At 40.9% G+C, this 12,706-nt stretch overlaps 1 protein-coding gene across 16 annotated transcripts in view; it reads right to left on the bottom strand.

Annotated features, from left to right (window-relative positions):
- LOC119821210 (zinc finger protein OZF-like) overlaps window positions 1-12,706 on the bottom strand; it is a 31,668-nt gene that overhangs the window by 13,176 nt on the left and 5,786 nt on the right. For 11 of the 16 annotated variants that reach the window (XM_038340111.1, XM_038340120.1, XM_038340116.1 and 8 more), the window contains one exon: window positions 1,406-1,549. The exons of the other annotated variants lie outside the window; for them this stretch is intronic. The gene's annotated coding sequence lies outside the window, so the exon portion shown is untranslated. The remainder of the gene's footprint in view (window positions 1-1,405; window positions 1,550-12,706) is intronic. 16 annotated transcript variants of the gene reach the window in all.

Raw genomic sequence — 12,706 nt, 5'->3', positions numbered from 1 at the left:
GCCTTTGGGCCTGGAAACAGAGACTGGATAGCCCAGAGACCACAAATGAAACCAAATACAAGTGGCAAAAACAAACAAATACATCAATGATCTGATTCCAAATGAAATTCTGCTTTACTAATTGATTGGTTTGTAGCCTAATTATCATCAGACAGATGGCAAGCAGCAACTGATGGGAGATGATACAGAGACCCACAGCCAAAAATTAGGTGGAACCAGGGAACCTCCACAAAAGAGACACAGGAAGAATTGTAGGAGCTAGAGGGGTCAAAGATACCATGAGAACACAGCTCACAGAATCAACAACAGTTCATAACCGGTCACAGAGACTAAAGCAAAAATCACTGACACTGTATGGGTCTGTGCTAGAATCTATGCATACATGTTAAAAACAGGCCAGCTTGATATTCTTGGTGAACTCCTAACAGTGGTGTTGGGACACTCTTTTACTTTCTATTAGGAAACTTTTCCTCTTACTGGTTTGCATCATCGTCTAGATATACACAGAATGGGGATGCCATTATAGTAATCCTCACCTTGGAAATCTTCTCATGGAAAGTTCCGCCCCCATTATACACTATATAAACCCTGACTACTGCTCAGCTCTCTACTGCTTCCTCCTCCCTGCCTGCAAGCAGAAGCAGATACCCTCTTTTATTTTCCCTCCAAATAAAACTCTTGGTTGAGGTTTGCTATGTGGTGTGACTCTGGTATTCCTTGCTACCCAACTACAAGAATACCTTTCCCTTCAGAGCTTCAACACTTGCATTGGGGAAACCTTCCCCATGGGAGCAGAGCTGTAACATTTGCACTGGGAATCCTTCCCCATCTAAGCTGTAACACTTCCAATTCAGGAAACCTTTCCCCTCAGAGCTTTCACAATGCCACTTGGTTGGGAAGCCTTTCACCTAAGAGCTGTAACACATTGGTGCACTTCCCCTGGGGTCTAAACTACACTGGAACAGTATCCCTCACCTCAGGCTCACCTGCAACAGACTCATCCTCATCTTCTGGCTCACAGATTGCGTGGCAACCCATCCACCAGAGGCAATTCAGTGTGTTTCCACTTTGACTGGTGTAAATGCTTCCCTGAGTTCAACGAAGTGAACACTGTTCATGGAGCACCCCTCTGGTACTCTTGGGAATGAAGACACCCGGAGTTTGAAGGCTATGGCTGGCCCTCTTCCCCTAACCCTGGCTGCCCACCCTTGAATCTGCAATCCTGCAGTTTCTTTAGGCCCAACTGAGTTACTACATGCACCACTTCCTGGCTTCTTCTCCCATTTCCCATTTGGAGCTGCCCATATTCCCTAGCTCCTCTAGGCTGCTGTGGCTTTTGTGACTCTGTTTTCTAATTCTTTTTGTAAATAAGACCCCTCTCCTAAAGTTTAGTTTTTGTCCTCACCTTATGCACTCCTTGCCTTCTGGAAAGTCTTGGTACCAGGTGCTAGTTCTCTCCTTCAGCTTAGCCAGACTAGGCCCATGACCCCCGCTGAATGCAGTAAGGACACATTGAATGGCTTAGGTCTTCCTTGAGTCTTGGGGATACCTGAGAAAACAAGCAGCAGTGACATTTTTCATCCCATGCTCTTCTCTCACCCATGGAAACATTATCTCCCATACCCTCTCATTCATTACTCATTCATTCATCTTTTAGAAAATCTCCAGACTTTCTATCTGATAGCTGACCAAAAGGGTCCCAAATTTACTTGCTTTTGCTAGCAACTTTAGTCTCAATACCCCTTAAACAATCAACCAGAGGGCTGACTAACAGCACCCTAGTACCTAACAATATCCAGGATCATTGCAAATTCTGTTAGTGATCAGGAAAATGGAAAGATTCCCCATACTCAATTTCTGCTTTCTCTGTACCAAGCCCTATTGGTTTTTGTCAGGTTTGTCCCCTCCCCCTCCACCCCACAGGACTTTTCAGTTATTGTTAATAATGGAACTGTAAGTGTGATGCAATTTGGAAGCCAGAAGCCAAACCTAGCAGGAGAGGGAAAAAGCAAAGGATCAGGTCAACTGCTATGTGTACACACCCAAAGTTGGTAGTCTCTCAGCTCTCTCCTGCAGCATATTCAGTCTTTAGCCAGGGCTCAAGTATTTCCTATCTCTAAGCCTTCATTTCCTCAGCTTACTAAATTCAGTTTTATAGGTATTTGGTGGGTTTTAGGTATGAGTGCATTAGACTATTTTTTTTTTTTTTGGTGCCCCATTTCAGTTAAAAGATGGCTTTGGAGGTCGGTTAGGCTCCCCTCCTCTAAAACCAAGCGTGTTTATTTAAAGGTTTCCTCCAAAATGTCCAGCGCTTATCAGGATAGCCACATGACTACGTTACAGAGAAAGGAGAGCAAAACAAAATTAAGCAGCATACCATTCCCCATGGGGACTATTGATACTTATACTCTTTTGGTTTGGATTTAACTCTCTAAAACATTTGCTAAGGTATAAATCTTATCTCAGATTTTGTAAGCATATAGAGTATAATTTAAAACCTGTAAAAGCTGTAACAAAAGGGTTAGCTCATAATACCTGAGTTAACAGGGAAAATGCATCCATTTTACATATATAACCTTAAAAGAAGCAGGTTGCTTGCTGTCATTTTACCTGTTGACCCATAATGGGATAGAGAGAGCCACGTGGCTAGCAGCCATCGTTGTTAGGATTGGAAAGGGTGGATTTTGTCATGTGATTTCACTCCCATGTCTAAAAGTGACAAGGTAGCTATGAGGTGGTGGTGCACATCTTTAATCCCAGCATTCAGGAGGCAGAGGTATGCAAATCTCTGTGGGTTTTAGGCTAGCATGGTCTACAGAGTGAGTTTCAGGATGGCTAACGCTGTTTTGCAAACAAAATCTGTTTCAAAATAAAACTTTAAAAAAAAAGTAACCACGTGGTGTAAGCCAACTAGGAAAACAACAACTCCTCCTCGCCATGAAGCCCAGGCCATATGATTCCTCCATTTCTGATTATGCCTTAAAGCCTCCGTCTTATTGGCCTCCACCCACAGTCCCTTCTTTACCACTTTGGCCTCTTTGGTCTCCCTTTCTGCCTCCTAAGTGATGGGCTGCCCAAATCAACCCATTCAGGTACCCACTTTCAGCGCACTGGCATCTATTAGTCCTCTAGCTCCACCAAGTGTCACCATTACATGCCCCAGCAGGCCTAAACTGGCCACAGTTCTCCCTTTGTGGAAGGTTGCCTGGGTGATGGCCTTTTCAGAATACATATCTCGTTATGGAAACTCTCAAATAGAAGAGACCTTGGGGACCTACACTGCTACTTCTTCCAACTTGATTAAAGAATGACAGTATATTACCCAATCTTACAACTTCACGTCTATATGATTCTCACCAACAACCTTTTCCCCAAGGAGCACAGGTAAGTCTGGGACCAGGATAGAGCACATGCAGGCAAAATCCACCAAACTAATTCCACTGTCCCAGTCAAAGCTAAGACAGTCCTTGACCAGGATCCTGAATGGAATTACAATAACCCAGGATGCATCCTTGCTATGGATCAGTTTATAACTTGACTACTGGCCAGTCTCTACAAAGCTGCTCTTTTCTGTCTTCTTTCTTTCTTTTTTTTTTTTTTTAAAAAAGATTTATTATCTATATAGTATTCTGCCTGCATATCTGCCTGCAGGTCAGAAAAGGACACCAGACCTCATTATAGATGGTTGTAAGCCACCATGTGGTTGCTGGGAATTGAACACAGGACCTCTAGAAGAGCAGTCAGTGCTCTTAACGGCTGGACTATCTCTCCAGCTCTGCAAAGCTGCTCTTCAAGAAGTAAATTATGAAAAAAAAAATCCAAGAGTTCAACCAGGACAAACACAGAAACCAGTTTTAATTCCTAGAACCCCTTAAAAAGGTTTTCTTACAATATACCAATCTGGATTGTGAGACCCTAGATAGAGAACAATCCCCTATGACCTACTTCTCCCAGAATTTCCTTTATTTTAAGGTCAAACATAAACATCTAGAGAAAGGAACTCTGGCTCTACAGGTAGAAGTCATAGCCATGGGCTTCGAGGTATACCATGGTAAAAATAAAAAAGGCCAAAAATCAAAAATACCTGGGGCTGAGTAAGGACTTTCAGCCACCCATAGCAGTTGCCCAGGCACACAAGCCCAAGAACTTCAAGGTCCCTTCCAGATGTGGTCAGAAGAGTCACTGGATCTGGGTTTGTTCAAACACTCATACACCATTCTAACCATTCCCATAATGCCATCAACAGGGACACTGGTTCGATTACTGTCTTCAAGTCCTTCATCATGTGAAGGACAACAAGTCCAGATCACCCTTCAGCTAATCTCTCTTACGTCTGGCCATAGTTGACTGAGTTGGCCCCTGGCTCCCTTCACCCAACAACACTATCACCAACAGGGAGCCTTGGGTAGCCATTACGATATCTGGGCAATCCATCTCTTCCTTCAGAGCCAGTTTCGGTACTGATGGAATTTTGGGAACCCATCTTTCCTCTCTATTCCTGAAATAGGGGAACAGTCTTACCAGTCTTATCCTGTATTTTTAGGATTATTCCCCTTACCCACAAGTTCCTTGTGTTAACAAGCTGCTTCATCACCTTTGCTGAGAAGGAATTTCCTAGTCAAAGTAGGAATTTTTATTTGTTTTCTCCCTCCATCTGCTTGACCAGAGCCTCACCATTCTCCTCCTCCAAACCACACAACCTGATACAACTTTTCCCTTACTGGCTGGCTTCCCAGGTGGATTCCTGAGAATGGGACACCAAAAATCCCTCAAACAGCCAAACATCATTCAACTCTCCTCCAATTCCAAATCCTTTCACACCCATCAAGGGGAAAAGGCAAAATATAGCCTACTTGCCTGATTCTGGTTGTTTGGAAAGTTTTGTCTGTCTGTTTCTGCAGGCAGATGGGTCTAAGTTTTCTGAAGTATCTCTAAGTTTCTTTATAAACATAGGAGCAGAGATAGAAATTGTTCAGTAAAAGTTGAATGTATGACAGTGGCCACTGCATGTTTTATTTATGACTGGTATTTGTTAAGTATGTGAGCGGTCATTGTTCTGTGTTTATTGGTTTTATTTTGCATTCTTTGCCACTGTTAACATCAAGATACCCCCACTAATGCTGCTTGCTATGGCTGCTCTGATGGTCAAAGTACAAAATTTATCTCTGGACTTTTTAGTCATTGGATTCCGTTTACCAAAGATAGAATTTAAAACAATGTTTCTTTAATATAGTATTCAAGGTACACCTCCATGCACTGATATACAAAAAGAATTCCCTTGCCATAGCTTCTTTTAAACAAATCAAAGAAGCTAAACTTTGGTTTACCTATTACTGTCTTCTCTCCCCATTCCCTGTCCCACCTTCTAACAAACAAATGTCTCCAAACAATACTTCCTTCCAGAGTTCTCTGTCTTCAAGTAGCATTGGTAGAAGTTGCCATACTTAACTTTTAGCCATGCCATGTCTCAACATTTCAAACTGACTCAAGCTGCTGATTTGACTGTCTTGAGGTGTGTATGAACCATCTGTTTCTGCTGACTTTGGTCACCCATCATATTTATTTCCAAATTCTAGAGTCTGTTTCATCATGTGCCCGTTCCCTCCACCTGACCCAACCTCCATCGCTCACCAACTAAGTAAGTGGCTTCTTGCTTGCTTCAGGAGCCTGCTATACCCTCTGGAGCCCTACCATATGGACAGCTCTCTAGTTATTAAGACATTTGCTCCTCTCCCTCTATTGGATCCAACAACATTATTTCCTTAGCTCGTCCCCAAGGAGAAGCCTGTTAAGCTGCACAACTTCCTTAAGCCTCTGTGATCTTGTCCCTCCTGTCTCTCAGCTCCATTCTGGAAGTCTCACAGCTTACCTATGCCCTTCTGGGTTTTTCTCTTGCCAAAGCAGGCAGAAACTCCTTTGGGTAGAGTTTTTTGCAACCCTACCTATCTTCCTTCGGGGACTCAGATTTCATTATCATTAAAGTTTTGCTCTGTTACTTCAAACAACTTGGTCTCAGTACAGTTCAACAGTCAAAATTGACATGCTGGATTTTCAATGGTGACAACTTCTGCCAATGCACAAATGATATGAAAATCTTTTTTGTTTAAACTTCCTCTCTCCTCCTCTATTTCTTCCTGTCTACACCTTTTACTACTTACAGATGTTTAATATAAAAGGGAGCCCTACCTCTAGTCAACAGCCCATCTTAACAGTGTCAGGAAACTGCACCATATCAGGTTGTCAAAGGCGAATTGATTCAGTCCCCTACCACTCCCTTATCTGATTTTCCTTCACTGAGGCTTAACCTCCATGTTGCTTTTCTCTATTACAAAAGAGAAGACTACGGTAAAAAGTGGCCAGAAATTTAAAGATGTTACCCATATCAGTCCTGCAAATTCCATGGGACAAACCTGAGCCACTGTAATTGCATATCACCTACCAAATAATACTCTGCTTGGCTGCTTCAGAAAGAGCTGGCTATTTGTCCCTTCAGGGTCAAATTCATGACCACCATTCATAGGCTCACAACTGGACTATCAGATGGTCATCTCACCTCTCATTAATTGCTCTGAGCCAATTACCAGTACCATCCCCTATCTCTCCCATATCTTTCTCAAGTACTGCAGACTACATAAACCCTCAGGGACACAATTTATGGGCACACTAGAGAACCCTCAGACTGTAATAATACTTTGACTTTTGAGCACTGTGATCCACCCTTATGTCTGAACGTTCATTACACCTCTATCCTCTGTGCACTCAGGTTTACCACTGCCTACCTGCTGGGTTTTCTGAGACTTGTACCCTCGTGTTCCTTTTTCGAAAATTAGGAGTGCTACCTGGTGAAGAATCCTTGCTGATTCTCATTATGTAGTTTATAGATGCATGGTATAACAAATGAGCGCTTCAGGTCCTACCCTTTCTCTCAGTCCTGGGAATAACCACTGGCTTGCAACTGCAGTGGCAGGACTGATTACTTCCCTAAATATTTACCATCAGTTTTCATCTATGTTCATCCAGGAACTCCATTGGGTGGCTCAGATCATCCTTACCCTCCAATGCTAAAATTAGATATACTGGCCGCCATACTGCTACACCATTCACTAGGACTGCATTTACCAACATCAGAGATAAGATCATCTTTGTCTCCTTCTAAGGGATGAATGTTGCTTCTGTATCAACCAGTCAATTATAGTAAAAGATCTGAGAAGTGTAGATGGGTCTTCAAAAAATGTAAGACACAGCTTGATGACAGTGAATATCTGTGAATTCAGTGAATCACTGACAGCCCAATGGAATTTGATATTACCCTTTTAACCCTCCTTTTCCTCCTTTTCTTAATCCTACTGATCCCACCCTACCTTATAAACTTCTTGTCTGGATTTCTTCAACAACAGATAGAAAAGATTTCTAAACAGACTTTAAACAAGTTGCTGGGGCTAGAGAGATGGCTCCGTGGTTAAGAGCACTGACTGCTCTTCCAGAAGTCCTGAGTTCAATTCCGAGCAACCACATGGTGGCTCACAGCCATCTATGAGACCTGGCGCCCCCTTCTGGCTTGCGGGCACACATGGAAGGAATGCTGTACACATAATAAAGAAATAAATATTTAAAAAATAAAACCAAGTTGCTACTATAGGTTACCACCAACCATCTAGTGATGCAGTCAAAGACTTATATTTTGGTGGTGAAGGTCAAGATGGTCCCAAGGACCTTGATATCTGTGGGAGCCCACAGTGAGACTCCATTCCATCTTGACTTAAGGTCACAGGGTTCAAGCTTGCTCCTTAAAGCAAAATAGTAGGATGTCTGGCTAATTAATTAGTAGGATGTCTGGCTAATTAAGGAGGTGATTACGCTTTTTTTGTTCCTTGAACCACAGTAAGGAAGTCTCTTGCCTTTCCCCTTTGCTTGGGTACTAAAGGGCTTTGAAAAATAAACTTGAGGCTGCTACAGTATTCACTGAAAATTCTCCCAATTCTATCTTCTTTCTCTTTCTTTCTTAATCCTCATGCCCTGTTTCAGTTATTGTTCAAACAGGTCAGTGGTCTCAATAGAGTACCTCCATTAATTAAAAAGTAGTCTAATGAAAATGTCACGAACCTTTCCCGACCTGACCATTTATCGATAGTAAACAAAAAAGGGAGGAATGTAAGCTCCTTGAGTCATACTATTGGTCATGCTCTAACTCTGAGGCCTTCCAACCATCAGGGTCCACACACAGAACACTCTAACAGCCCTAATAACCAGACAAAGCACCTCCAGAGCTCTGCCTTACATAGTAAAAAGCCCCAGCTCTGGACTTGAAAACCCAAAAATCCCCACCCTGGAAGGCTCTGCATCCATGAAATGCTCCATAAACTCTGTCTTCTGCTCAGTTCTCTGATGTTTCATTACAGCACTATGTGAGATATCACAGGCAACTATTGGCCTTGGGAGAGGCAAAGTCAGTTTTCCTCAAAGATGTGGCTCATATGCATAGAACTAAGCTGCCATAGACTTAGTTCATTCCAAAAAACATGAATAGAGAGATGAATATGGAGATGTGGCTAAGTATTATGGCATGGGTAACTAGACCTTATGGATTGGGGGTGATTTTTATAAAACATATGATATATACACGAATGAAATGCCCAGAACAATAAAACTAATACATATATAACATTATATAATAAAATATATATAATAATATACAATTATACACACACACACACACCTGACAACATTTATTTCTTTAGTTTGCCATTTGAAATCACATATCCAGGCTCCACACTTACTCTCACACTAGGAGTGACACCTCCATGTTCTTTCCTGTCCTGTTATCCTGAATTCTTGTATAACACCTATAGATCATTTACTGTTTCTCTTTCTTACAATTTCTATATTTTAAGTTTGTGTGCATGGTTATTTTTTTGTGGGTAGGTTTGTTCACCTCATGTATGAAGTGCCTGCTGCGGCCATACAAGGGCAATCAATCCTTTAGAACCTGTGCTAAGTCACCATGTATGTGCAGGGAACTAAACCTGTAAACTGTAAGAGCAACAAGTGCTCTTAACTGCTGAGTCAAATCTCCAGCACTTGGTTTACTGTTCCTTAATTAGGTATTGTGATATTAAATATTAAAGTGTAAGACAGAATTCATTGAGTACTAGAGACACTTTCATAGTGTCAGGATGAATGTCAGCTCATGAAAAACATTAACACAGAAGTGGAGTGACAAAGATACACTGAGAAGTTTTGGCAGCAACGGGCATTGGATGTAAAAAATATTGGTCCATAATAATGTGACTGATGGTTTACAAGCACAAGAATAGGTCAATCTGAAATAGTATAATGAAAGGTATTAAAAAGGTTGTGTAGAAATTAGTGAAATAAAGACAACAATGAACTAGAGACCATACAATTAGTCAAGGAAACAGAACTTGCTTCTGTAAACTGACAAAAGTACAGATGAAGCATTTTTCACTTAATCCAAACTAAAAGAATGAATCCTGAAATAACAGAACTAGAATTGAAAACAGGGCACTGAAGTGTATCCCAATGACATCAGTTACCTTATGGAGTACTGGAGAACAAAAAGAAATTGGAATTGAAGAAAAGGATAAGCTCCTAGAAACAAGTAAAAAACTCAACCTACTAAGGTAAATAACTAGAAAAGGAATTAAGCAGTACTGAGATTGAAGCAAGAAGTTTCCTCTATCAGTGTCTTGAGTACTGGACAGACTCGGCACAGAATTCTCCTTTCCTTTAGACAAACCTTATAATAATACCACAAGGAAAATATTGCACAAAACATAAAGAAAAGGAATGGTAGAAAGTCATCATACAAAGCTAGCTTTACCTGGACACCAAAAGCAGATGAGTCCAAACAAATATATTCAAAGAAAAACCACAGACCAGATTCCAGGATCAACACAGACACAGAGATTGTCTCTAAATTACATGGAAATGGACTGTGAGATGATTTAATACAAGAATTCAAGACTGTTTCAACACCTATATATTAATCAATGTAAGACAACAAATCTAGACTCAGTGAGAGAAGAAATACAATCATGCTAATAGATTGATGAAAGGCCTGTGACAAAGTATATCTGCTCATTAAAAAAACTCAGCACAGTAAAGACAATGAGACACAATCTTACACCTAACAATACAAAACAACAGTTGGAATCATTTTGCCCTAATCAGGACAGAGAAAGGTGACTTCCATACTCAAAACATTGCATCAGTGGGTACACACTTCAAGGACAGAGAAAAATTTAATGGTGATAACATAGGATAAAATTTTAAAAAGGGGGGGGGGAACTTCTTAGATAAGAAATAGAATCCTGATGTCAATTCACAAAATAAAATGCTGCCTTGGTTGGAACTGAGTGATGGCTGACTCAAGGGTTAGGAAGTACCCACCTCTCTTGCAAAGGATCTATGTTCAGCTACAAACACTCACATTAGGCAACTCACAACCACATGTAACTTCAGGTCCTTGGATCTGACTCCCTCTTCTGTCCTCCAAAATTATCCGCACACAAATGGTGAACATACATCCACAGTCATACAAGCACACACACACACACACACACACACACACACACACACACACACTTAAGTAAATCTTAAAATAAATATGCTGTGGTTGGCTGAGGGACAATTAACAATTATTTAAATTAGTGTGAAATGTAAAGATTATATTGACTAAGTTTATAAATACAAGGCCAGTCTTATTCATCTCATAAGATACCTCAATAGCTACATTAAAATATATTATTTGATGTGAAAAATACACTGCTAATAGCTGAAGTAGTCAGACAACAAAAATACACACATGTTAACATGCACATAGACCCATGCATGCATACAACAAGCCAACATGAAATTGGAATTCTCCACACCAAATCAGCTCCTGGTCACATTATCCTGCCCCAAAGATGGTACATAGCAAACAAGATAGCAACATTCATATAAAATTACACATGTTAATTTTCTCACCATCCCAACAGAAATGGGTGGTATGGTCTCTAGTAGCATTCCTATATAATTGCCCTTCATTAGACTCTTGTAGACCTCTGATGGGGAATCTGTCAGCCAATGATCCTTAAGAGGTGGGACCAGGTTAAGGCATGACCCCTTGAGCACTGGGAGAAAAATGCCAGCCAGCCCAGGGTTCACATCTCTCTGTTGCTACACAACCGAGGATGGACTCCTCGTTCCTGTTTTGCAAGTCTACCCCCTACAACAAGGAAAATACAATGGGTTTATTTTGGAGCTAGCCTGGGATTCCTTGACCCACGTCCTACAACAGACCTCTCCACTGTACTAGCTCTACTTGAAAATAGCTGTCTCCCTGTCTCGACACATCAAGAGTCATCATTTGTCACCCTATGATAAGTACATGTCTCCCCAAATACCACCTGCAAAGATGAATTGTATCAGCAACACCACTGCTCCCAAGAACAAATTGCTTTGAGCATTTCTGTATGGTGTATAAATTTGATTTATATTCTATATTTGAATATATATAAATACACACACATATATGTATATCCAAACAATGTATAAAAGCATAAACACTCATATTTGTACATCTTTCTATACAGAGTACTTCCTTATCATTGCAATTTGCTAATATAGCCATGTTTGGAAGGATAATCAGGTCACCTCATATGCAGACATATGCAGTTATCTTTCATGGGTGACTGGCCACAGATTTAAAAGTGTATACAGGAATGTTCTGCACATTTCTCCATTGAGAATAATTGTGCCCTATCAGTTGCCTAGAAGTGCATGTAATTGCCATGAACTGCTGCACATGATCTTTTTCTCCCCATGGAAATCAATAATGGCCTCTGTGGGATCCTGGTCTTCGTGGTCTTCATGCTGTTCCACATGTTGAGAGGCAGTGGCACTGTCAGGGTCATTCTTGGAACTATTGTTTGATGCATTGATTGTTTGGCTGTAAACTATTACCTATGGATTGAATTGTACTTTGTTTGGAATTGTCTGAGGATAGATTGAAGTGAAGAGTTGAATAAATATTTATCAAACACCTAAACAGGGAGGGTGTGAAGCATTTGTATGCCTTCTAGAATGAAGTTGTAGAGGTATAGTTTGGCAATTCTGTGTTTGGGGGATATTTGCAACTGTTGAGATTGATTTTTGTGTGCTGTGGAGTTGGGAGGCGGCTGAAATCAGTTTTGGAATTCACTCTACAGTTACACTAAGGAAATTTGGGGTGGCACATGTGTACTTTTATAAGCATATAATTTAAGAATTGTGTGAATTGTTCTATGTCAGCTGACAAAAGGTTGAAATGTGTCATGTGGGTGGAGTGAATGAACACAACTTGAAGTGGGATGAAAATTGAGCAGGGACATGGGTTATTTTTCGGATGCATGTGGTGTGGTGGTGAACTTTCCTCTTATTGACTGTGTTTGTGGGCTCTAGTTGAAGTTTCCTCTTTAATTGTGGAAATGGTATCGAATGCTACTGTGGGGATGGATGATAGAAAGGATGTCACTTGAATAGTGGAACAATTGTGGCTCAAAAGACAAAAAAAGAAAGAGAATCCTGCAATTTAAAGGTAGAGATACTCATGAGACAGCTAATATCTGTTAGACCTTCTCATATGTTGTATAATGCACACAGAACATGCCCCTCCCCCCTTTTAATACTAACAAGATGCTGAGGAGTCAGCAGACCACTCACA

The sequence above is a fragment of the Arvicola amphibius genome, chromosome 8, assembly GCF_903992535.2.
Source record: "Arvicola amphibius chromosome 8, mArvAmp1.2, whole genome shotgun sequence".
Taxonomy (NCBI): Eukaryota; Metazoa; Chordata; class Mammalia; order Rodentia; family Cricetidae; genus Arvicola; species Arvicola amphibius.
This window is presented reverse-complemented; position numbering and strand designations above follow the sequence as displayed.